Here is a 25,250-nt window from a genome sequence, read left to right on the forward strand (position 1 = left end):
CACACACACACACACACACACACACACACACACACACACACACACATACTAGTACTATCTAACTCTAATTCCTCACCCCTTAACTCTACCATGATGAATGAACATGTCCTTTTGGTTGTGTTTATTACTTGGAGCTGCCAGGAGTGGCCAGGCTAATTTATGTAGCTGAGCAATTTTTTGAATCACTCAATCTGGAAACACCTTACACTACCAGTTCCCAGGGAGAGCACCTAACTACTTAGCATTGGTCTTTCCTCTGAAATGCCTTATTAGCATATTGCATGGCCACAGATTCAGTCCAATATGGTACAAACCATATTCATGCATTTATTTTGTATGCAGTTACACAAAAAGGTAGATATTTGAATAAGTCAGTGTGGGAGGTATATAATCAAGAAATGTGTATGAGGTATGGGATATGGTAAGAATATTACTAGTTGGAGTGGAGAAACTAAGAAGGTAGGTTTCGGTAAGCTAAATAAATAACCTGAGCAGATGGGACATGTAGGTGCAGTTAATAAGAAAGAGCAACGTATATGAAACAAGGATATTAGTCATGGAGATTGAATTTTCTTTTTATAAGCTGGAGGTAAGTGAGTATGTCCTCATTTCTGATGGGAGTCTTGGAAGTGACCTACATGATGAAGGGGGGAGGTAGGCATTAGATAATATACTGCTACTGTCTCCCAAGTGCCTAGGATACAACCTGGCAGGAGAGGCAACAAACTGGAAGAGCTGGGGATTACAGGTAGGAAGGAAAGGAGTTGATAGGATTTTAAACTCCAAGGATGTATGAATGCAGGATTCTCATATTAAAAAGAAAAAAGGAAATACAGAGAATTTAGATTATGGAAGTAGAAGTGGTAATATTATGTGAGGATACAAATGAGTCGGGTAGAATTCAACAAGCTAACTAAAGGTAATTTGAACTGGACTACAATGATGATGAGAGAATGAACAGAAAGTGAGGTAAGCATTGTGACTGAATCAGATCATGATAGTGGAAAAAGAGAAGGTTGCACAGAGTGGAAAGGGAAAATGGCTGCTGTTACAATGCAGAAGAGGGAAACATGGTGCTGGTACCTTTGAATGGAATGAACAGAAATAACAACAGATGATTTGCTGAGTTATTTACATGGTATGTATGGGGGCTTAGGACACTGGAAGAACGGTGGTGGCAGTGCTGTCTTGGAGTAGGAGTGAAATAAGAAGGAAAATGCATTCTAAGTATCTGGGAAATGAAAAAGAGTATAGAAGATTAGTGACTGCGTGGTGGATGGTAGAGGAAATGTGAAATGAGTGTATCCTTCTAAGGATTGAAGTAATAGCATATTTAATTATTTTAGTGGATAGGATTAGAGTGAGAGAGATCAGGATTATAGAAAAGGATGTTTCCTGATCATTTACTGGTAGATATATAGTGAGAAGCAGAAAAAGATGGCAAAAGTAAATCAATATGAAGCTGCTGGAAGTAGAAAAGTGTTGAAAATATAATTTGCCCTTGCAATGATACAAAGATGTATGCAAGGAGTTTCAAGGAAATGGAGAGGTACAATGACATGTAATTTGGGACACAGTGGAGCTGATATACAGGGGAATACAATGGAGATGTCAGTGTACGGTAAAAGTGGAAGAGAGATAAAAGGAGTAGATCAGTAAGTGAGCAGCAGAAGCAATTAATAGAGGTAAATAAATGAAGGGGGTGAGTAAAAGAGTGGACCTTAAGGAATACAGAGATAAAGGTGGATTTAGATGGAAGATTTAATATGAGGTACACCTATAAAGAGAGACTGCAAGGTTATTGTCACTCAGGTTGAAGGAAACAAAGACGAAGGCAGGGTTGGAAAAAGACTGTTAATGAAAGATGCATTTCGCCCTGTAGAGATGAAGAGCAGCTTTTGGAACTTACATCGGGAACAGTACTGAATAAGGAAATATGTGAAGAAAATGAGGTGGAAAGATGAAAGAGGTGGCTCTGGAGTAGAAGGGTTTGATTTCCAGAAAATATTTGGGAACTCATAGGAGAATATGGGATTAATTTACACTTATATGTTTGCAAAAAGGCAAAGCAATTGAAGGGGCGACCACAGTTAACTAAAGCAGTCATAGCTGTAGCATTATTAAAGGGTAGGGCTAACACAGAGGAGTTTGTAAATTACAGACCCTGTTTGATAAGCATTGATATAAGGGTTATTTGTGGGAGTTTTTACAGCATGGTTGAAAAAAGTGATACAGCATTTAATAGATAGGAGACATGCAGGGTTTGTAAATGGGAAGTCATCAACTTAGCAATTTCACCCAGACAGTATCTGAAAATTGTCAGTTGTAATCTGTGTACTACCCTGATGAACAAATGTAAAATAAAAATAAAAATACATTAGAAGGACTTTCTGACTACTGTCATTACATCATGATCAAAGAAGAATGAATTATAAACCCAAGTTCCAAAGCCTTTAACAGCATTCTCACTTGGAGGTGGGCTGTAATTTATGTTTTATGCTGGGGAGAGGTTATCTGCTTAATGTGGCAATAGTGAACCTATTAGCATTTAATACCAGACCATTTTTGCTACACCACATTTTTACAAGTGTATGTCCTTGCTGAAAAAGTTTGGGTGTTCAAGGGTGATTTGACAATGACTCCAAGCTTACAAAGTCTGCAAGCTTGGTTAGGCAAAAATATTGGTTCATGGTCTGGAAATCAGCAAAGTAAATGCTGAATAAATGATGTTTCAGCACTGAGCCCTGCAGGACTCAAACAGTCATCTTCATAGTCTCAATTGAGACACCTGCTACCCATACCTTGCAGTTTCTGTCTTTTAGCCAATTTTCTACCCATCTTTCCACATAGTGATCTATTGTTTAATGCATTAAGCTTATTAACAATGCAATCATGAGAGATTGTGTCAAACTCTTGGCCAGGTCAAGATACACCATGTGGACAACATGACAATTGTTGACAGTCTGTACTCTTTCAAATAAGTTAACCAGCTTCATTAGACAGAATCTACCCTTGACAAAGCTAGCTTGCTGAGATTTTTGTCAAGCCCTAAAACAGCTTTCCTGGCTTAAACTCCCTAACACCTTAGATCTTAACCTGCTTCTTCAAATACTGTACCAACCTGACAAAACTCCAGCCTTACAAAACCTGATCACCCTCTACTTCAATAACAGAGAACGTAGATCCATTAACAAGGCACTAATTGTAATCTCCAAAAGCCATTACAGCTCTGGTGACTACCTATATTCTAGCAACATTGCCAAGACTTGAAACTCCCTACCACTACAAATCAGGGTACAACTTAACAAAACCATCTTCAAAAAAAGCTTATGTCTCACCTAAACATCTCCTGGACATGCAACTGCCTAGCACCTGGCTGACATATTCTAACACCTTTCCCCTACCCACTATCCAACCTCTTCTTTAAAACTCCCACAGATGCACTTTATATTATCACACGTTATGTACCATCTCACTGCTGCCTACTCCCCACTGTTCCATCTATACCAACTAACTCTCCCCTGTACTAAGTTGAAGAGCTTTCCCTTAAAATGTCAATGAACCTCATATGAAGTTGCCTATATTCTCCTCCTTTGACAAGCTGGCTAGTATTTTTAGTTTTTCTTTTCTTCTCTTATCTTTGTTATATCTTCAAGATTATCTGGCTATTATTTTTTTTAGTTTTTCCTTTCTTGTCTAATCTTCAGCATCTTCAAGATTATCTCTACTAAACATACTGTATGAACAACAATCATATGTTACTACCTGCTATACTTTTAATTGTATGTCTAAAGCACTATGCTTATGTAAATATCTTATGCAATCATATGTTATCTGCTATATTTTATAACTGTATGTGTAAACCACAATGCTCATGTAAATATCTTATGTACACTATGTTAGCAATTGTTCTGTAACTTTTCTCCATGGGCCTCTGTCCAGTCGGACCTCCCCAGTAAACAAATATAAAATAACTAAATAAATAAATAAATAAAACGATATCATAGTCTATCAGGTCTGCAAATAAGACTTTTTTAACATTTTTTTTAATTGAAACTTTTGGTTTATCTCATTTTTTTTAGTAAATATTAATTACTGCCATCTGCAATGGCTATTATATATTTAAATAAAATGTTTTGTATTTTTCAATGATTGTGATGTAATCAGTTACGCCTATAAAATTAAGTATTATCAAGTTATGAATTGATACATAGTGAAGAAGGTGCCTTTGTGCATTGAAACTGGCTTACATTTTATTTAGACTTTCCCTTTATGGCTCCGAAAGCCTATTAAATACCTTTGAACTCTAGACCATGGTTCAGGTGCTTTGGAAGTGCTGATTTTGTGGTTGCTGTGATTCTCTGTATTATGTACTTGAATTGTTCCGGAAAGTATCATGCTTTTGTCTGGCCAAATATCCCATTACATTTAGATCTAGTTGGGACGGCCAGCTCTACACAGTTATCTAAGTGTACATAAAACACCTTTGTGAAGCTACCTGCTGTGGCAATATCTAGGGTTTTGCTCTTGTAAGTGATGTTTGAAACTTCACCATACAGTTTGATGAGATTAATACATTTGACATCCTTGAATTATCAGATATGTGTTCACTTAGTTTAGAGATTTTGAATGTGAGGATCACATGATCTGACTTGACTGGAGAAGGCAATACCAGCGGAATAATACATGAAAAATCTATACTCACAGTGACCATTTCAGGAGTATTATGTCCGCTAATGTTAACAAGGAATTTTTATTTATTAAATATAGGAACTTTTGGGGATATCCTACATATTTTACATTGGAGTACAAGTACTCAAGTTTATTGTGCATTAGTAAAAGTCTTCCAAAATGAGGGAGTTCTTGTTTATAGGGAGCTCATCATGTCCATTTAGGAACCTTGCATGATTTCCAGAGGACATAGAGAGTGTCCTGTAGCCTGTTATAAACTGATAGTTGGTCTAGTTTGGTAATGACTTGGACTCAGTTAGTTCTGTTTGAGGGTCTCTTGGAATTTGTGTACAGGCTAAATGGTCCCTAAAAAATATGGAGGCATGACCACAGTTGTGACTGGATCTACAGGCACATTAGGTACAAAACTGAAAGTTTCAGTCACTACACAGATATGGATAGGTTCCAAATGCAGGAGGAGAGCCTCAAGGTCAGGCAGTTTCTTGTTGAGACTTCTGGGAATGAGCAGAGCCACTTTAATGTGATTCTGTTTTGGATTTGTTATGTTAATTATATTGGGATGTCATTTAGCTGGCCTCTGCCTAAAAAGGGTACTATGGGTGAAGCAAAGGCTTTAGCCAGTATGCAGAAGCCTTGGAAAAAGAAATGTAGGCCATCCTTTGCTAAGCAAGTAGGACTGTTGAGGTTTCAGTCATAACTAAATATAACCTTATGGTTGTCCCTGGCCAGGGATGTCATCTTTATCTCAAAATTTGCTTTGTTGGCCTTAATTAATCCACTTAGTTATTTATTTAGTTTGATGAGAGTGTATTTATTTATTTATTTTGCTGTTGCATTTCCTAATTTTAATTATATCTTTTTTTTCTTTTGTTGTACAATATATTTAATTTTGGAATCCATCAGGGTGGTTTGTTTTTTTAGTTAGTTTTGGGCTTACGTGTGGTAGGCACAGCAGCCTCTGTGCACTCACGGACATGGCTTTACAAAGTTTCTGTGAATAATTCTGCAAAGGCTACTGTTCTACTTGGGTTTGCAGGGCCTTGAAATTTTGACATGTTATCACTTAATAAAAGATAGTTTGCCTTGTAGAAGTTTGTAGTTATTATAGGTTCTGTTGGGGTTACAAAATAGATTCTTATTTTGATGTGGGCAGCTCTGTAGTCTGAGTTTACCAGAGATGAAGTGATAGCTGGGGGGGGGGGTGCAGCTTTCTCCCATATTTGTGAGTACCAGGTCCAATATGTTTGTACCTCCAGTAGGCATATTTTCTAACTGGTCCAGGGTGTTCATGTTTACAAAAGCTAAGATTTTTCACACCTGCACATTTGAGGTCAGGCAGGATTCCCAGCTGCTTGGCTTACACTATAATTGGTCCAGTGGTATCAGTGCTCTTCTCCAGTCAAGACATTGTATAACTCCACCATGATTATAGTATTTGGTTGGATGGTTAGTGTCTCCAGTAGGTGTAAGTATGAGTTATGAGTTTCATGGGGCATAGATCCAAATGTCCAGCATATAAATGCGCTGTTGCCAAACATATCATTAGAACAAACAGTTAATAGATTTCAGAAGGAAATACAGCTAACATGTAAATTTCATGGACCTGTATAAGGTTAGACACTCTAGACAATCTCACATTTGAGTAGCTGATAGTAGTTGCTCTCAGTAATGCTTTTTCTTCAGTGAAATACAAAAAAGTATGAGCATTTTAAGACCTTCGGATTGTCGTTGATATACTTTTATATTCTTGTTTTATCTTAAAAATTGTTTTTTTGCAGTTTTAAAAGTTCTAGTTTAGGATAGAAAGCAAGCCTTGCATTTCTTTTACTTATGAACAGTGGGATTAACTGTTTTCCAAGTTTTCTTCAGAAACTTCCATAAATACTGTTATGTGATTAGCAGTATAGTGACATTGTTTTCCTTTTTAATCTTGTTTTATACTCATGTTATTTTCAAGATATCTTCTCTTAATGTTTTAAAATTTTATGTGCTAAGTATCCTAATACAATTTTTTATTTACAGTGATAAATGATGCAAAGGTTTTCTTCAGAAAGCTTTCAGAAAAGACTACTCTGTGGGCCTGATCTGCATTAAAAAATACCTTCAAGATTATGGAGACAGTTGTCTTGTCTTTTCGACCACGTATGGTTGAGTGGTCAGTTGATAAAAAAGTCAATAAGATTGCACAAATGTAGAGGTTTGGAAATTCACTCGTGTCATACTTATGCACTCTCGATTTAGTATATATATATATATATATATATATATATATATATATATATATATATATATATATATATATATATATATATAATTAGCAGGAGGTGTGAGGGTCACATTGGTGGTCAGGGGCACCTCCCCCCTGGAAAAAAAAAAAATGTTTAATTTAATTTTTTTAAATTAAAAGACTGCATGGGCCAAGGCTTCTTCTCTCACTTGCATATTGTTGCGTCAACTTCCTTGTTTTTGACCATCATTGGTCGATGTTCATGCGGTCAACTTTGGTTATTTTCGTATATAGATGGTACATACATACATATACATACCTACATACATATATAGATATAGATAGATATTGATATAAATACATCTATTTATATCTATATCTGTACTTATATATATATATATATATATATATATATATATATATATATATATAGATATAGATATATATACACAGTGGATATAAAAAGTTTACACAACCCTGTTAAAACGCCAGGTTTTGTAATATAAAAAAATGAGACCACAATAAATAAATTCAAAACTTTTTGACCTATAACCTATACAATTCAATTGAAAAACAAACAAATCAGTCAGGGGAAAAAAATATAAAAAATAAAAAAACATACAATATGCTGGTTGCATAAGTGTGAACACCCTTAAACTAATACTTTGTTGTGTATGCATAGGTTCATAGGTTCATAGGTTGGTACTAGGCTATCGGCCCTAGGGCCTATACAAGCCTAGCAATAACAATTCCCTGGCTATTTCTTCCCACACTATTTACTTCCCTGGACCCTTAAACTAATACTTTGTTGAAGCACAGAAAAAAAATCTTTATTTTATGCTTTTAGTCAACAATTTAGTGACGTAATTTTTAAAATCTTTTTAATCACATGAAGCACGGTACAAATACACTCAGTGAGTCTGCATGCACTCCTCATGTTTGCATTAGGAACCACGGCAGTGTTATACAGGATGACGGATATACTTGTTGCTTGAGATGTAGCATGCTTCAGACAGTTGCTTTAGAACCTATCTGAGAGGTACAAAATGATGATCTGCTAGTCTTCAATAGTGATGAAATGAAAGTCTCAGATATAGAAATTGGTTGGCTCCTAGGAAACAAGCAGCTTAATAAGGCAGTAGAGCCAATTCATATAAAAATTAAGAGTGTGGAGTTTGTGTGGATTGATGTTTGACAAAAAATGGAGACTGACTCTGAAAATCCATCATAAGAAGTCTTGAAGGGTGTTGGCTGGAAAAAATTATGGGGATAAAAATCAAAAGGGCTAATAGATATTCATGTAAAAACAAATCAGTGATATACATTTTCTAAAAAAAAAAAAAAACAAGCTAAACAAATGTGGCATGATATACAAAAAAAAAGAGAGAAAAAGAAAGAAAGCAAAGAGTAAGAATCCAAAGCCAATCAGATAACACATGCAGTTATAGCTAATGAAAGTAGCACTACCTTTTCAGTGGTGTACTTATGTGTAGTCCCCATACCTGTGTTGTATGGCTAGTTGCTTACAGCACACTTGCTCACTGCCACTTCTCTAAATGGCAAGTTGCCTAGCTTCACTAGCCCAATTCCAGTTTATTGCCTAGCCCTTCCACCTTTTGACCCTACTGAAATACATAGTCTTTACAAAGTCCTAACTCTAACTTGAAAACTCCCATCCTGCTTCCTAAACCTAAAGTCCCCAATCACAACCTCAACTAAAACTCTTGTCCAACTTCCCAAATCTGAAGTCCTTATTTACTTCTTAACCCTAAATGGTTGCCTATGGATGCAGTAGCAATTATGTGGAGTGCATATTCCACCTGGGCTTGAAGAATAACTTGACCAATAGCAGATCTGGCTGTATGGCAGACCAAAGAAAAGATCTTCCTTTTCCAAAATAGCAGTGTGCTGATTTTTGATTATGCTTTTTTCTGTGTTGATGTGAAAGTTGAGAGACTGGTCATCCAGACTCCTGGGTATTTAAAAGAGGTTGTGGTTTCTATGAAGGTATTAAGTTGGCAATGCCAAGTAGTGTAGAGTATTTTAGAAGTCCCTGCGTGGTCCAAAAAACATAGACTTTGCTTTAGTGGAGAATAGAAGGAGGTTTTGCTAAAATATCTGATGCAAGAAATGACGATGGTCAGATTGTAATTTGAGTTTGAACTGCAGTGCAGAATGGATTTGACATTTAACAGCCATGTCATCTACATTTAACAGGAGGGGAAATGATCAAAAATGTGAAAAAAGGATAGTTAAATGAGGAGAAATTCCAAGGGGAGCAGACTAGAAGAAAGAAAAGAACATTTAAAATGTGAGGGATGAGATGACCAGAGATCAGAGGAGAGTTAAAATAACAATGGCATGAAATAGTATATGAAATATAGAATGACAAATGAATGCTAAGTTACATGAGAGACTTTCATTGTTAACATATTTTTTCTTTTCTTTTCTTTATTACTGACTGATAGTGCTTGAGTTTAAATGAATAGATCATACAATAAAGAACTAGACATATTCCATAAGAGGAGATTTAAGACTAAGCCTCATGCCCCTTGCATAATATTATTAAATAAGAGTAATAGTTTTAATAAGAGGAGATAAACCTGAGCAATAATTAAGAAGGTAGATATGAACATATAATTGCAGGTCCTCCTTTTTAAGATTCCAGAGTGATAAAAGAAATGTCTAATAAGGGATAGATTTGATATTACAACACTCATCAAAGCATGTTATTAATTCTTTGAAAAATAAATCAGGAAATGGATTCAAAAATAAACAAAAAACAAAAATAGAAGAAGGAGGAAAGGAAAGAAAGACAAAGAGGGAATGAACGTGGGGAAGAAAGGAGAAAATGAAAAGGAGAATGCAAAGTTGAAAGTAAATGTTGAGAAGGAAATTGAAGAGAGGTAGAGAAATTTGGAAAGGGAAAGAGAAAACAAGAAAATAAGCAATGAAAACGGAAAAGAAAAAATGTTTTATGAGTGAGAAGAATGGAAACTGATTGAGAGCATTGCTAACATCCATAACATATAATGGGAGTTGCAATGGCTTTGTGGCATCTATTTATATAAGTCTATATTAGATCATTTTCCTGTAGAATATTAGGTTCTATTTTTGCTGTTTTACATAGAAGATATAAACTTTAATAGAATAGTGTTCTTTTTCACTCATAATTTTAATTATTCACTTTTATACAATTTTATAAAAAATTGTCGGTTTTTATAAGATCATTAGACCTAATGCTAATAGAAAAAAATTAAACATGCACGTGTATTGCATTTTTTCTTTTGGCATGGGTTAGTTTTCTTTATCAGTAGCCATGGAAATAAGGAAATGGGGATGGTTGATCTTTATAGTAGGACTCATCTGTTAGTAGTTTGATTAGGTTTTCTTGTTCATGCAAACATAACTCACTGTTATGTTTAAGAAATAAAATGTGTATAGTTGTTTCAAATGATTATATTTCATATTTGTTTCATGTGCAGAGAAGAATAAATATATTGTTTAATTTCTTTTTTATTAATGGAAATAAAATTGTGTGCTGTGTTTTGGAATAGTCTCAAAATAGTTTAGCACTAGTTTCATTTAAAAGAGCAACATACTTCTTGTCTGATAATCTCATCTTTAAACATTATTGGCCTCAGCAGTGGCTATAAAAGACAAGCATTAATTAAATATCTTGATCTTAATAAAGCAGATCTAATTTTCTTTTGAAAAACACACTTAGAATACAATATCTATAGGCTAAACTAATAATGAAGAGAAGAGAAGAAAGTAGAATGGCTGCATTTCTAAAATGCTATTATTCCAACAATGTTATCATCATATAGTGACATTAAAAGTATGGTTTCCACATGACATTGGACTATAAACCTATACATTTAGCAACAATTTTAAAAAAAATGGTATTCCTAAGTAATGTGAGAAGAAGTATGATTTTAAAACATTATTTGAATTGTGTTTTAAGCAAATAAGACACATATATATAAATAAAATTCTTACAATTTCAGCATCAGCTAAAGGGTGAAGAAATAAAATTCAGGCAATAAACCATAAACACAATAATGAATAAACTGAATTATACATATACATTTAGGGCACAGATCAGACTATGTAAACTATTTACTTCTAATAAACTAAATAATAAATGGAGAAAGCAATAATTAATACCATGCCTTTAATTCAGTCGCATAGCTGTTTTTCAATATAATAGTCTTTCAAACATAATGCATAATAACTAATAGAATTCATGCATACAAGGCTAAACATAACACAGTCTGATTACTTAAGAAAATTATGGAAATACATTTTAACTATTAGCAATGGAAAGAAGAGTAATGTTGCTTTATTGGACCTTCTGAAAGTCTTCTTTTTTGGAAAAGAAATAATTTTTTAATGTTTTTATTAAATGTTCATAAAACATAAATTTGTAATCAGCAATGTACATATATATTTAAAAGTAAGAAAACAATAACTTAATCTTATAAATATAGAAACAAAGAAAATAACTATTTACAAGTGTCCACCAGCCTTGTAGTCATTCCTGTTGTTGCATGTTCAATTCCAGAATTTTTTTTATTTTTGCTTGCCAAGCAGTTCTTTAGACTTTTTCCATACATTGAGGCAAGAGATAATTATGTTCATTCTCAATCTGATTGCAATAATTCCTAGAGTTGCTAACCTTATAATTTTTTTTTAAATGAGGGAGTAAATTCATTTTTCCAGTTTTGTGGGTTCACTTTTCTGGAGATGATCCATACAGTCCATAATATATTATATTTCATTTTTAATACAAGTGGGAATAGGGGTATTAAAAAGAATTAATGATTTAGATAAAATAAATTTATCATCAAAAAATGCCCGTAAAAATAATTAATATTATTTCAAAAAGGAATCAAGACAGTACAATCAAAGAACATGTGTTACCAATCTGTTTTACGTTCTCCAACAAAGTTATTTCTTGTACATTAATTCAATTTTATGAGGGGTAAAGAAGGACCTAAGTAAAAAATTCCATGTAAACAAATGCCACATGAGAGATGAATAGTATGTTTAAATGATAATAGAAATATGTTTTGTCTTCTTCACTTGCTGGTCTATTATTGATTTGGGTAAGTAGTTCTAATATGTATCATTACATGTTTTAGTTTCCCTGACGCGGTGGTACGGCGGTAGCATTGTTACCTCACAGCAAGAGGTTCTCCTGTTTGATTCTCGGCTGGGCTTGGGAGTGCCTTCTGTGTGGGGTCTGCATATCCTCCCCGTGGTTGGGTAGCATTCGAAAGACATGCGTGTGTAAATGGGCGTGCCTTCGTTGAAGGTTGAGCGTTGAGCTGGCACCTCAGCATTTCGTAAAAATCTACTGCCAATCATTAGCGGACTGGAGTTCCGCTGTGGCGACCCCTTACCGGGAAAAGCCGAAAGACAAACAACAACAACAACATGTTATAGTTTCCCTGTTTACCACTTTATCCAATTTGGACAAAAGACTATGTCCCGAGGAATTTTGTTGCAATAAAAATATGATGCATTCAATCAATTTTGGGACATGATCGTTTAACATTGGTTCCATTGACTTAATTTCCCCTTCTATATATAGTCGACAAGATTGTATATCAAACCACATATCTTTATCCAAATTATATTTATTCCTAATGTAATCTACTGAGTGCAACTTTTTGTCTTTCATTAACTGAAATCAGTGCAACAGATTTTTGTCTTTAAATGCAACAATTTGAAGTAGGAATATTACTTTGAGTATATGCTATAGGAAACATAAGGAAAATCCATGCTTTATAAGCCAGATTTCTATATATAAAATATCAGAAAGTATTTATATAGACAAAATGAAGTAAGAATCACTTGTTTGGTGACTTTTTCGTATAATACAATCCTTTAATAACCAAAATAAACTGTTATTTAATATAATTATTAGTATTACAGTTAGAATGCATAAAAAAGTTTCCTAAAATTCTTTCCATCTTGCTATATAAGTGTCGTTGATCCAAAGACATATTCTTTTCATAACTGATGATAATGAATATAATTATATGTTTGGTAGTCTTATTCCCCCTACTTCCCAGACTCTTATATGATGATTTAACTCAATTCTTGGTTTGTCAGGAAACCAAAAAATTTAAAAATTAAAGTGTTAAATTCTTTAATACAGGTTTTCATAGGAAGTAATGTTAATGACTGAAAAATATAGAAGATTTTTGGCAAGATAATCATTTTGATGATAGAGAGTCTTTCTTCCATTGTAAAGACAATTTTATTCCATTTGTCGGTTAGATTCTTTATCTTATTTATACATTTAGTATAATTATAATTTACTATATCTTGAATATTATCCATTAGTTATTCCCAAGTAATTCATTTTCTTTTCTTTAACAATATATTTAAGGAACTTATTTGGGATTTTATTCTTATTTACGTTTATCAGTATTTTTTGTTTTGTTAACATTAAATGTTAAACCAGATTTTCTTTGAAATAGTTCCATTGCTAAAAAAGTTGCAGATATAGATTTATTATTATCACACAATGTCAATAAAATGTCATCTGCTAGCAACTGAATTTTAGAACTTGAATTCCCTGTTATTTTAATACCTTTTATATCTGTATTTGATCTAATAAAATTAGCAAACGGTTCCATGACTAGTGTAAAAAGTAAAGGTGAAAGAGGACATCCTTGTTTAGTTCCTTTTAATACTTATATAGAATCAGACGTAAAGTTACCTATTTTAACATATGCAAAACAATTTGTATAGAGAAGATTAATAAGAGGTGAAAATTTAAAAGACAACTTGTATTCTTCTGGAACTAGCAAAAGATATTTCCAGTTGACCGAGTCAAAAGCACTATTTATATCAAGAGTCATTAATGTTAAGTTCTCATTTGTATTATTTGCATAGACAATTATTGCAATTATTCTTTTAATTTTAGCATAGGTTTTTCTATTTAAAAAAAAAAAAACAGTTTGATCTTCAACAGTCAAAGAAGGTCGAATATGTTTTAGTCTATTAGCATGAATTGCCACGAATAGTTTATAATCTACCTTTAGAAGTGAAATGGGTCTATGTGAAGAGCATTGAGTAGGATCCTTGTTGGTTTTTAAAACTGTAGAGATAAGGGCATGTTTCCAAGAAGGAGGAGCTTTAGTTAAGTAAAACAACTTAAACAAGCTACACTGACAAGGCAATTTCAAGTATTAGGGACTTTTATAATGAGTTAAAGGCAAAATCAATAAATAAGGCAAAAATAAAGCAGTAGCCCTCTAAACAGTTAACTGAAGTGCAAAACAAAAACATAAATCTCTTATCTGCCAAGGATGGAGAATGATTAAACCAGCCTCAGAGTGTGGCGAGGGTGCCAAGCAAATGGGTGCTCTGGGAAAATGAGCAGGAGACAATTTATAATAAGAGAGGTTTACTCAAGTGTAATACTGGTTTGCTGGGTGGCACTTAGCATTATGGATATATGGGAAACAATGGTGGGAAAGTACTTTAATAGGTTACACAGCAGACAATAGCACAGAAAGAGGAGAAGGGGGGCTTTGGAAGTCAGATTACCACAAGAGAAGGAAGCCAGTGACACAGAAGTTTAAAACTACAGCAAGAGAAGGGCGGTAGGATTGTGGCTAAAAAGTTAAAACTGGAGCTCTAGTCCTCTGGTTAGAATTTTACAAACTTGTAGTTTAATGTCCCACCGGGGAGAGGGGCAGACCCAAAGATCAGGGGAAAAAAGCAGCAAGGTAAACAGAAAGGCACTAGAATACAACTTTAGGCAGGCATATACAGTTATAAACAGTACTGAAGCACAAATCCTGGAGCAGAATTCCCAATACTGCCATTATTGCAATTCCACCACAGACTATGGCACTAGACTATGTAGAAATCTACCAGTAGTGCTGTAATAAATGACTAAATGTGGCTCACATTTAGCAGTGAATCACAGTCCCGAAACGACTGTGAAAAACATTACATGACTGATTGAGGCTGCAGACTGGTTTTAAAATGCAAAACAATATCTTTTACATGTATTTTTAACCATGGAAATAGAAGTGCTGTATAATGTATAAGCAATGTTAAAATCTTGCAGACACACAAAAGCTTCACACAGCTGCAGATGAAGCTACAAGACTAAGATCCAAGAACAAAGTAAAACATACAAACAGAAAACTTTTTTTGCTGAAACATGGAGAAAAAGCAGAGAACTACAAAAAAGGTATCACAGCACAGGTCACTCACTATAAGAGCAACTTAAAATATTTAAGCAGAATTGTTCCCATAACCATATTATTAGTCATGTCCGTGTCATTGCATGGTTATTTGCACATTATGCTAACCATGCTGTTTTTCCACTTAGCATGACTGTGTTGCACGTGTCTCTGATTCAGCCCCACCTTGAGCATTGCAACTCACTGTGCATTTTTGTGTTATGTATTGTACTATTTGTTTCTGAATAATGGCCCATATCTTCTTCTGCTATATTCTTAAGAGAAGCAAGTAAACTTAACTATATAATCTGTGATATATTTTCTTGATTTCTAAAACTTTTCTAATTGTGAATGTATTTATTTTTGGAAAGAGATTAAGTTTACAATTCATATTATTCCACTCTAAGCTTAAAAGCACAAGTACAATTTCAATACTTTGTAATTTTGTGTCATGCCTGCATCTTAGGTTGCACAGCAATTTATTTTGTTAGCTAGTGGTAGATTGAAACATCTCAGTTTAGATAGTTATTTGTTTGAAGCAATTATAATTTTCTAGAAATCCTTCTTGAAGGCTACATTTGCAAGGATATTCATGCTGGATAAGAAGAAAGGAAGAAGGATAAATTCAGCTACATATTGAAATGTTGGCATTTGAAATGCTGAGTGTTGATCAGCTTAAAAAAATAACAAAAGCAGAGGAGACGATCAACTCTTGAAAATCACTCTTCTCCTTTAAACTTCTTTTTGCAAGGGGGTACGCCTGCCCTGTATCGCCCACGTAAGTGGCAAGCTACCACACCTTGTACTTATATATACTAACTTCAAAATTGCCATCTCTCAGAGAAAAGGGAATATTTTGGGAAGTGGCATCTTAAACTTGGTATATATAAGTCTGCTCTTTCGGCCATTCCGTCTCTATATTTTGGGACTCACTATAAGGGGTTGCAATGTTTCAAATGACCATACATTCATTTATCTTGTTTTCTGGATATTCTGTTAGTACTATATATATGGGCTCCCTGTAGAATGGTGAGTGTGTGTTTGCTTAATAGCTGTTTTGTCAACCATTTTTTTTGTACAACTATGACAATTGCTTAGGTGCCCTTGTTGTTACTCTTTCCACATTTTTACTATGCATTGCTTGATATTTTATTCTAATTATTTTTTTTCTGAAAGATACACAGTATTATAATCTAACAAACAGTGATTGTGCTATTTTTTGTTATATTAATTCAGTTTACCTGACTGCAAGAGAGATGGTAAATGAAATCAGCCCTGGTTCTTCTGAGCTTCCTCAAACTAATTCAACCATACTCAAGTGTTTCTCTGCCCATTTCACTTACCATCCATTCCCCAGACTCATTCATTTATTCAGCTTGTTTCCCACCCCCTCCTCCCAGTTAACTCCTCCCCTTAAAGACACAATATTCTACTTTTCTTCATAACAGGAACACATCCTGAATTTTCACATACTTTTATAGTTATTGTTGAAAGAGTGTCAAATTAAATGTCTTTATTCATCCTATGTTTCTTTCTATAACTGCCCATCACATCCAATCACTCACCACTCTCAAACCTGTTCATCTCAAATATATACATTTCGGCACTATTTGGCCAAATATTATTGTACTCTCTACAATTTCTCCCTCACTCTGCCCTCCAATATGACTACAAACCCCTCTATACTACCCCATCACTACTGTCCTACAGACTCCTCATACAATTCAATACATACACAATTCGGCCACTTCAAGTAAAATCTATTTACCACTAATCATCTCAGAAAACTTTCCAAATTCTTTATAAAGATCATACCCACTCCTCCTCTTACTCTTGCATTGTAAATTGAGTCACATCAAGGCCCAGACACCTTGTGCTGCTTCCTTATTAATGCACAAAGCATTCAAAATAAAATAGACTAACTATGCTCTCATACCTCTATTCACAATCCCCAAATCATTGCTATCACATAATCCTGGCTTAATACACAAACTCTTCTGACACAACACTACTTCCCAAGTTATAATTACTTTCTTAATGCCAGGCCAGGATTAAGGCAAAGAGGAAGTGCACTCTTTTTCAAAGTCAGGCATCAACATACAATTGCTTGCTTATAGTAATGCCTTCTCAGATTCTCATCCAAACTGGTTACTAACATAAATCCACTCACCATTTAGCTCCCTGATTCTTCTAGCTGTTACCAAGCCCCTCCTCCTGCCTGATTATAAAAGCTTAATAATCTGCTCAAGGGCTTAACCACCTCTGTTCAGAGCATCAACAATCTTATTCATCCTGGTGGCTTTAACCTCAATCTCCTTGGCTCCTCAAAAAACTTCATACTTGAACTTCTCAATATATTTAATCTCATAGAACTTGTCTCTGAATACACTAGGACCAATCCTTCCTCATCACATCACATCACTCACTGCTTGATCTAATAATCACAAACAGCCCCTCACTTATTTCTCATATCTCTATCCACCCTACCAGTCTTAAGTGATCACTGTGCTGTAATCTTCAACATAGGATCATAGGAAGTTACTAGGCTAATGGCCCTAGGGCCCTTACAAGCCAAGTTCTATCCTTATTTCCACGATCAGCACCTATTGCCCCTGTCCAAGAGGGGCATAGGTGGAACCCCCAGGGTGAATTTATGGTTACCCATCCAATTGTCCAGATTGTGTTTGAAAAGGGCCAATGAGGTGCTCTGTTTGACATGAAGTGGGAGTCTGTTCCAAAGGTGTGGCAACCAATGGGGGACAAGTCTGTCCCTCCAGCAGGTTCTATTAATGTCGCATAACAGGTTCAGGTCTTTAAAGCAGGTAACCCGTGTACCATTTGACTTGCAGATAAGCAGCATTTCCAATAAAGCAGGTTCAGAGATTGCCTTATATGCAAGGCAGAGATTGACTCTGAGTAGTCTGTATGAAACAGAATAAAGTAACAGTGATTTCAGTTGATCCACATAGGTCAGATGTTGAAGACCTTGAATTTTCCTTGTGAGGAACCTTGTGAGGAACCTCTGTGGTTGTTGCAGGTGCTTGGAAAGGTACATACCAAAAGGGTCATTGTACTCAATTATTGGTCTGATGAGGGAAGAGTGCAAGGAGTTTATAACTTCTTTTTCTCTGGAGACAATGCTCTTAATTATGAGATGAGCAATATAGAATGCCATTCTTACCACTGTGGAGACATGGTGATCATAGGTAAGGTTGCTGTCAACCTGTGTACCAAGGTCTCTCACCACTGAATGTGTGAATGGGGTGTTGCTGTTGATGTGGTGGTTAGCAGGAACATCGCTCTTACTGAAAGGGATGATAATACATTTTTACATTGAGTTTAAGGCCCTAACTTTGGCACCAATCATTTGTTTGTCTAAGACCTTCTTGTAGGATGTTGACTTCATTTGGATATTCTATGACGGTTCCCAGTTTGCAGTCATCAACAAACTTTGCCAGTGACAGACCTTTAGTTTTTGTTTGTACATCGGAGAAATAGATTCCAACAGTAGAAGTCCCAGGACTGATCCTTGTGGAACACCGCTGGTTACACTTCTGCTGTTTGAGATGGATTCCCCTATTTTGACTATATGGGTTCCATCATTGAGTCAGTTAGTGACCCATCTAATGATATAAGGGTTGATACCTAGTTTGGTAAGTTGGTCAATGATGCCTGAGTGGGGGATAGTGTCAAAAGCCTTGGCTAAGTCGAGGTAGGCTGTATGCACATATTTCCCCTCATCCAGGGCCTTGGTAACTGTCTCAAAGAAGTTCACCAGGCATAACAGGCATGATCCCCCTTTGACAAATCCAAACTGAGTAGGGTCAAGTGTTTGGAGATTATCGATATCTTTGTTGATAAGGTCTATGATGATTTGCTCCATGGCCTTGCAGATAAGGCTAGTCAAGCTAATAGGTCTATAGTTCCTGGGGTCATTGGAAGCACCTTCTTTGTACAAGAGGATAACTGTGGAAGTTTTCTATTCAGATGGGATGAAGCTGGTGCTGAGACTATGTTGAAAAGAGTACCCATTGGTGTTACTAATTCTTGTTGAAGACAATGTAGGACACAGCCTGGAATGTTATTAGGTCCCATAGATGCTGTGTTTTTTGGCCTTAGAGTGGGAGTTTATTACGTGCTCTTTACAGATACAAGGTAGGGGACAAGTGGTAGTGATGTCATGGGGTATGTGTGGTGGGGATAGGGGAGTGAAGTTTTCACAGAACCTGTTGGTTAATAGGTTAGCTATGTCCACAAGCTCAATATATATGGTATCATTAAATACCAGTTCGGCAAAAATCCATCTTGATTGTAAAACTTCCACCCATACTCATTACATTTCACCATAAATCTCAAGAAAACATTGCCAAACTAAAACATATCTATCCCGTCTCACATGTGTCTATATACTGTATTCCGTAGACCATAAAAATGCTGCTCAGCTTTTCACCCATCTTCCTTGTAATCTACAATAGTCATCCCTCCCTATAGTCATAAGACTGCATAAACCCAAGAAAAACACCTGGCTTACTTATGAACACAAAACTCTCCTATCTCTTTAGTTCCATGGCACTCCTGGAAGTCTCATTCAACGTCTTCTACCAGATGACACTACACCCTCCTCAGAAACCTGTCCAAACAACCAATTAGATGTCATATGAGCCTTCATATGAGAATACATCAATCAAGCATTTTTCACTCTCCTTAGCAATTCTGGGCAGATGTTGACCAGTTATCAAGTCACAAATCTTCTCCCAGTGCTCACTCTTCCTCCTTCTTTCTCATCCTCAGACTTTAGTGCTTCCTTCTCCACCCTGCCCTCCATCAGCTGACACACTTCGCTCTCTCATTCAACCTCTCCCTCACCTCCCCCTTATACATCCCTCTTCTACTTTAAAAAAAATCATAACAAGAGTTATTACACCTCTCTCTGAAAACCCAAAACATAACTCATCTGCAGGGAAAGACACCCTGCCCCTTGCTTCATATTCCTGTGTTGGGAGTACATTGTTACGCCTCTGCTATATGTCAAAAATCTTTGCTTAACTCAAAACTGTATGCTCAATCTATGGAAAGCAGTACAAAATAATCCCAAAAATACATCCCTAGGTTACCCAGTGGTTACTGCCCAATATCCATCCACCCCAGCCTTAAGAAAATCATAGAAAAACTGGCTATAATCATCTCTCAAACTACATAGATAAGTCAATACTGCATTCTCTCTTCCAAGAAACATGGTTTCTGCTATGGCCACATCACTTTCACTGCACTTTGGATCTGCATTGATCACACCCTTTTAGTTATGAACAAATACCCCCTAACTGGATATATATTTATAGACTGTACCAGAGCCTTTGACGTGATTGGCCACCCAATCCTATTTTATTACCTCACTGATGTTGGGTTTAGTGCTAACACTATTTCCTGATCCCAAGTTACCTATCCAACTGACATCCCTCAGTAAATTTTGACAATACATCAACCACCACCCCCTTACATAAAGGAGCCTCTGAAGGCTCCATACTGGTCATCTTCTCCATTTTTATAAATAATCTCACACTCAACCTTCCCAACTTCTAATCTTACTATATACTGATGACATGGTTATCTTCCACCCCAGCCACACAACCCACTCACTGCAACATGATCTGAAGAAAGATTTCCTCTCATTCACTGACTCAATGGTAAAACACTATTACTTAACTCAATAAAAACTAAATCTGTGTCCTTCCAAACCTTGACTAAAAGGCAAAAGGACCCCAACTCACTTCTCATTCTTGACCACCTTAACAATGCCATTGAGCAGGTTGACACCTTTGGATACCTAGGAGTCTGGCTTGATCCCTCTCTTAACTTCCACCATCATCTTGAAAGCACCCAGAAAAGGATAATCTCCTCACTCTTCTGGGACAACAAACTCTCCTTATCCACTCCTGTCCAACAAAAAATGCTGCTGGCAATGGGATCCAGCTAGCCCAACTTGAGTATTGCCTACTTGTTGTAATATCTGCCACCGAAAGAAACTCAGCCACTATCCAAACAATCCCCAGCCCACTGGCTACTTCATAACTCTTTCCCTAAAGTATGAACACCGCTGTCTTACCCAGGCCAAAGCCAACTGGTTGACAGTTCAGCAACTAGCCAGTCCAGTCCTTAGTTTCCAACTTTTCGAGCTCCGGAAAGAAAACTCCTGCCTTTCTCTTTCTTCTAGCTTACTTAGTTTCTGTTGCATAACCTTAGATCTTACAGCTGCTCAGGGCCTCTCTTGCAAGCATGTAAAATCAGACTTCAGTGCTCTAACCATTCCCTTGCAATCCTTGGACCCACACTCTGAAGGGATCTTCACTAAAATATTAAAGACCTCTCTAACTATTCCTCCTTGGTGGCAAACTTAAAGAACATTTCACAGCATGAGCCTTTTGTAAATGCTCTGCCTCAGGTCACATAACCTAGTTTTTCTGATCTCTGAAATATCTTGCCTATCACTTTCCCTATAACATCTTTTTTTTTAAACTCCTAACATGTTGTGACACTAACTGATGTAACTATTGTACATAGTGGTTTCTGTTTACCACCTTTTAAAATCATTTTTCTATGGAATATTAACTATTCATTTGTTTTTAGTGTGCTCTTTTATAGTATAAATTATTTTTACAGTTGATGTGTGAGCCCATTCTGGTTTGTGACTGAAATTGCTCTAATGGGTTCAGTGCTCTACTCCAGTCAACAAACTGTATAAATAAATTGTCTATGCTTCACTAAATAGCTGGTTAACAAGAGTGTGAGGTTGCACAATTCCCAGGGATGGAAAATATTCCCTTGCCCCATGTTTGTAAAGTCTGAGTCTCAGAATTAATATATTTAAGTAGCAGGGGATGTGGGGTGTGAGGGTGCAGGAAGGCTTGCCACATGCAAAAAAAGTTTTTCTTTATTTTTTTTTTGTCTGAAGCTTTGCATGATCTGAGGCTGTTTCTCAGAGCATGACTACTGCCATGTTGACATCGGCATTTTCAATATTTTGTCAGTTGACCTTTAGTATCTTAGATCTTTCCTACTACTTCCATATCTATCTATCCATATATATTGTCATGAAAGGGAAATAGTGCCATCCCAGCTATCTGGAAATTTGTAAAAAATAATATGCCATTTGTGGATATCAACATGATTCATATAAGATGATTGGGTTACAAATGTATTAGAACTATATGTCATGTATATATCAAACTAGGTTTGTACAGATACGTGTGTTGAAAAGATATTTTATAAAGTGCTTGTGCTTAAAATATAACCACAGCATGCCCTACTGGAATAGAACAGAGATGTACATGCATTATTGTAACTGCTTAAATGTATGTATTTTAACAGTGGAAACTGGAATACAGGAGGTTAACTTCAGAAAAATAGCTGAAAAGAAATTACTTTATTGCAGCAAGGAGACATAATGTCTTTGCTAAGAAGTTTTCTGTATTGTCTTTAAGGTGAAATAATTACTAGTTTTGGAATGTGCAGGAAGGTAATTGTTTTATGACTTCCAGGATTTGCCAAAGATCCGAGGAAAAGCCCTTGTCCATGTATTTTCATAGGTAGATGCTAAATGCTACCAGCTGCCATCAATGGTTGTTTTGGGGCCTGGGAACTAAGAGTCAGATGACAAGAAATGATCTAATTCTGCAAGTTATCCCATAAGTAATATTTGAGATATTAATTTAAGAAGTCTCTTAGAGAGAGAGAGAGAGCATTCTGCATTCTGCTTTGGACCTGTCAACAACTACAACATCCATTCACCACATCTTCCTTGATCTGCAGTAAATCTAGGGAACAATGTAATTCTCTTAGATATAGTCAAGACTATAGCAAAGTTTACTTTAGTTATTTTTCTTTATTTATATGAGACTGTCCTGCAATGTTGTTTTAAACATTTCCTGTGATTTTGAACTCTGATGTCACTGTGCATTATTTATTATTGTCTTGTTCTTTTATTATTTATTATTAAATTTATTTAAACCTTTAATTGTGGCTGATCTGTCTAGAGATATTTTGGTTCTGAGAGTACTTGCATATTTATTTGGTGACACTGTGTGGGCCACTCCTAATAGCCTTGCTCTTGGTCAAAATATCATTTGTATTAATAGTAACATTATGCAGTAAGATTGGACACCATTTCTTAAGGGCCTAAAAGTAGATGATAAGGAGCTGGCTGGTGGCAGTGATAACTACCTTATAGTCTGGGCAAAAAGGGGCATAGCTAGTAAACCAGCCTATCCCAGGTGTGTGTGCGTGTGTGTGTGTGTGTGTGTGTGTGTGTGTGTGTGTGTGTGTGTGTGTGTGTGTGTGTGTGTGTGTGTGTCTGTGTGTGCGTAAAGCAAACCTCAAAGGGTGTGTGTGCCAGCTACTTGGGCAAGGACACGAAGCACTGGTTGGACAGAGAGGGTGCTGGAGGTCTTGGCTTGTCTACTCAGCTGAGATATCAACTCAATAGCTGTGCCTGTGGGCAGTCTTATTTGGCATTTGGAGAAAGAGGGAGAAACCAGCCCCAGACCGACTGTGGTCTCTGTGTGCTCCTAAGGGAAATTGCACTTGATGCAGAGAGCTGCATCTGATAATACTGTGTGTGTAACTTGTCATCCTTCCAATTAATGTTCCCTACTGGTGCCACTGGTAAGGACTGAGGCTTCTTGATTACTGGTCCAGTGGTGGGGTGTCTCACACACACACACACACACACACACATATATATATATATATATATATATATATATATATATATATATATATATTTGCATATGTATATGTAATGTGTGTGTGTGTGTGTGTGTGTACATACATACATACATATATACATACATATATATCTCTTGTAATCCTTGTAAAAGTATGAACAAATAACTTATAAGACATTCAAATATAATTTCTTTTTTTGAGTATGCAAATTAAAATCTGAGCTTATGTTTCTTTGAAAATATCTGTATGGAAAATAAGGAAAGGACATTGTAGCCGAATAAATGATTGAAAAGTCATCCTCAATAAAGTAATTAGTTGACAGCATAAACAAGTTGTGGTCACATTCAGCTGCAAGCAATGGCCAGAGAATGCTCTAAAACCAGTAGAGACAAGACTGGAGTGAAATCACAACAGTTCAAGGAAATACTCAGGGACCCAGCACCTCTGGAAGAAGAAGAGATAGGTGGAGTTAAAGAAGGATGGCAGTTACAGCATATGTGAAAATTACAGAAGCCATGTATGGCAATAATGTTCATAAAGAAAGCTGATGGTGGAATGTAGAATTCCTGGAAGTTATCAACATTAAGAAGGAGTCCAGGAAAAGGTGAAAGAAAAAAATGGATGAGGATAAGACAAAATACTGGCTGTCTAACAAACAGGCTAAGAAATCAGTCACAACAGCAAAAACAAGGTGACGGAGGCACTACCAGCTTCTGGAAAGTGACTCAGTAGGTGGTACAAAGAAACCCCTATCAGTTTGAAAGGGAAAGACAGAAAGAGGAAGAAGATAACCATCAGACACCATTCATAAAGATGCCAGTAACAATCTCATCACCAGTTTACAGAACAATAAAGACAGATGGCAGGAGTATGTCTAACAGCTTCTGAATGAAGAAAACCCCACTGAAGCTGTAGTTCCCCATGCACAACCTACAATGAAAGGGGACAAGAAACCCACCATAGAAGACGTAAGAACAGTAGTAAAGAAAATTAAGTCAGGGAAAGCAGCAGGCCCAGATGATGTCATAGCATGTGTGATCGAGATGATAGATGAGATACAGGAGAAATGACTCCTGAGGGTTCTTATAGCAGTTTAGCGAGAAAAGCATAGCCCATACAACTGCAGAACAATCTTTCTACTGTCAATGCAAAAGAAAGATGGGGACATTTACATCTGATGGCACTGCGTATAGTGGTATTAAACTCCTGTCATATTGCACGAACATGTTGCGGAGGATGACTGATAAATAAATAAACATGAGTAGTAGACATAGAAATAGTCCAGATTCAGATCAGGATGTAGCACAAATGATCTGATGTTTTGCAGTGAGACAGATAGTGGACAAGAAGCTAGAGATGAGGAAAGAGTTCAACTGGCTATTCTTAGGTTTGAA

Source organism: Protopterus annectens, chromosome 1.part0, assembly GCF_019279795.1.
Source record: "Protopterus annectens isolate FY-2018-M chromosome 1.part0, PAN1.0, whole genome shotgun sequence".
Lineage (NCBI taxonomy): Eukaryota > Metazoa > Chordata > Ceratodontiformes > Protopteridae > Protopterus > Protopterus annectens.